The sequence below is a fragment of the Zerene cesonia genome, unplaced genomic scaffold (assembly GCF_012273895.1).
Source record: "Zerene cesonia ecotype Mississippi unplaced genomic scaffold, Zerene_cesonia_1.1 Zces_u003, whole genome shotgun sequence".
Classification (NCBI taxonomy): Eukaryota; Metazoa; Arthropoda; class Insecta; order Lepidoptera; family Pieridae; genus Zerene; species Zerene cesonia.
Window position 1 is genome coordinate 94,202 of NW_024045133.1, and position 2,787 is coordinate 96,988.

At 34.8% G+C, this 2,787-nt stretch overlaps 1 protein-coding gene across 1 annotated transcript in view; it reads right to left on the reverse strand.

The window, feature by feature from the left end:
• The window catches only part of LOC119838431 (U1 small nuclear ribonucleoprotein 70 kDa-like), an 11,995-nt gene that overhangs the window by 1,742 nt on the left and 7,466 nt on the right, over nucleotides 1-2,787 (reverse strand). The window lies entirely within an intron of this gene.

A 2,787-nucleotide genomic window follows, 5' to 3' on the forward strand; every position in this document is an offset into this window, starting at 1 on the left:
ACACATTGACACGCATACAGACACACGCACACGCATACACACACCCGCACACATACACGCATACATACAGTCATGTACACACACGCATACACACACACGCACACACTATAAAAATATAGATACAGTTACGTAAACACACGCGCTATGAAAATGCGCTTAAGCGCGCACACAGATACGGTGGTCGCACTTTAATAAGCATTCATGTGCAATTTCTGATGATTTACTACTTTTCTATCAAAAAAGAAAAAAAAACCAACATACATTATGTTTGCATTTTCTTTTTAAAGAGCGACCGCTACCAAACGTGTAGCGAAACATTGGCAAGCAAGTAACAATACATTAGTAGAATGCAATGTCTGCCGAACATATTTAGAGCCTCACTATCGTAAACGTTGATAATCTGTGGTTGAACCAATCTTATCTTTTGTCTCTTTCCCACACGAATTGTTGCATGCGAGCGAAAGAGACGAAACATACGATAGGCAATTTATTTGCTAAGGGGGGGCGGGGGGAATAGGTTGGTGTCTAAATATGTTATTTGAGCGGGCTGTACTACCGTTTTGGAGGGATTTTTTTATTTTATCTGTTTCGTTGCTATACTGGCTTAAAATCCAATCATTTATTCATTCAATTAGACTTCTTAAAGTTGTCCTTTTCGAAACAATTTTTTTTCTACCGGTTGTAGCGGTTTCTACAGAGAAGAACTGGCAAGAAACTATATAGTTGATCTTTTTATATCTTATCATATTAATGATTATGATGATGCCGGGAGAACCCTTATTGTAAACTCGAACTAATAATCTAAATAGAATAATATCATAATTAGTTTTAACAAAAATACTAAACCAACTTCGAATTGTGAGAGCGATGGAAAATAAATGAGACAACACAGCACCAGCTTTCCAATAAAAAAAATAGAATCATTAAAATCGGTTTACCCATTCGAAACAAACGCACCTTAAATTATAAATAGAAAATAGAGACGAATTAAAAACTTCCACCTCTTTTGAAGTCGATTGAATTAAATGAATCATTACGCAAATGTCTGTCCCTCCAGCGCGGTTGGCGGCCCGCGCCCGTACCGCGTTGCGTATAACGATATCATTAATGAGTGGTTTTTTCTATTCGCACCACAGACCCAGCCGTTATGACCAATGCCTCTCGAGTACGTCAACGTTGTTTATAGGTTTGTATGTGGTAAGACGCCAACATACAACTGCATTAGACTAATGAGCATTATGGGGGTTTTAATGATTGAGTTTCATTAGGGCGATATAGGTTTGATGATGCGGTGATTGTTAGTAGCAACGTGTTGAATTTATGTGGGTTTAGTTAGGATTTGGTGGGAATTTTTGGTTTTTTCGTTATTTCTGGTACCAGGGTAGTTTGTGAAGTTAATAAATAGTAAATGAAATGCGTTGATACGAAAAGGTTCGATATTGAATTAATGATTGAAATCGCGTTAATGATCTGTATAGTGAAATGGAATTTGAATGGTTATTGAGGTGTGATTTAGTAAGGATAATAAATAGTTTTATTAATCAAATGTTTCAGTATCGCTAGTGACTAGTTGACGAGTTTTTCTTTCAAATTATTCACATTCTACTATATTAAATGGCCATCATTTAAGGAATTTCAGAAATTAGCCTAATGATTGACGAAATTGAATTTTGCCCTATTGTATTTACACATAAAATATCATTAAATTTAATTTATTAAATATATTAAATTTAAACATTAGATTCTGCGGTGTATACATAACTTTATATACAATTTTGAAAAAACACATATTTGGGGGTATTCTTATAAAGTACAACACCATAACGACAATGTCCGTCACAAGGATAAGTATGGTTTTTAAATTATTTTTACATTCAAATGTTTATTTTTTATTTTTCTTTAAATTTTTTTTTATTTTTTGATAAAATAAAACAATTATTGCGCAAAATGGGATACCGTAAGTAGAGCGCACCAGGTAACTTGGTAATATTACAAAGGAACGCGCGCCACGGAATTTAAATATATAATGAAAGTAAGTAAAAGTGGAAACGGAAATGTATGAAATTTAACGTAATTGAGGGTAGGTATCATTTTGTTATCTATTCACGGCGTCACGGCTCGGTCGGTAGGTATAACGTGTTTATTTGGAGACGGCTCTCAACTGATGCGCGATTTTGATACTTAATTGTGTGTGTGATATAGTTGAGTTTTGCTTGATAAATTGTCAAACAGATTTGTTACGCAAAAGTCGATCGTATCACGTACTCATAGAGATCAAATTCGTTTGATGGACATAATTTGTCGTGTTTAAGGCAGGCATCAGTTGGGAATTGTTGTCTTATTGCGATTTCAATAGGTTTGAGATTGCAATGTATGTGTTTTTCAGCGTCACAGTGAAAGTCTATATGGATATTGGATTATTTTTTTGTTGTATGTATGTCCATGCAGACTTTGTGTTTGTTGTCCCACGCGCGTGCCTCTTGGTTTTTTTGATGATAATGTGCTGCGTTTTGCGTTGAATGAAGTTTGTTCAAACTCTGTTCAGCGCATTTTCATGTATTCGCAATTTTCTTTTTTTTTTGTGTAATCACGCTACGCTAATTATAATTTGATGTACAAAGAAATCCACTTTGCACACCTTTAAAAGGGCAAGGCATTAAATATTTATTGTTGCTATATATTTTTTAAGAATTTTCCCATTGTTTCAAATAACAACACAAATCACGTCATCCGGGCAAGTATCACGGTGCGATAAATGCCGCGATCACGTGTATTTTAGCGAAGCGT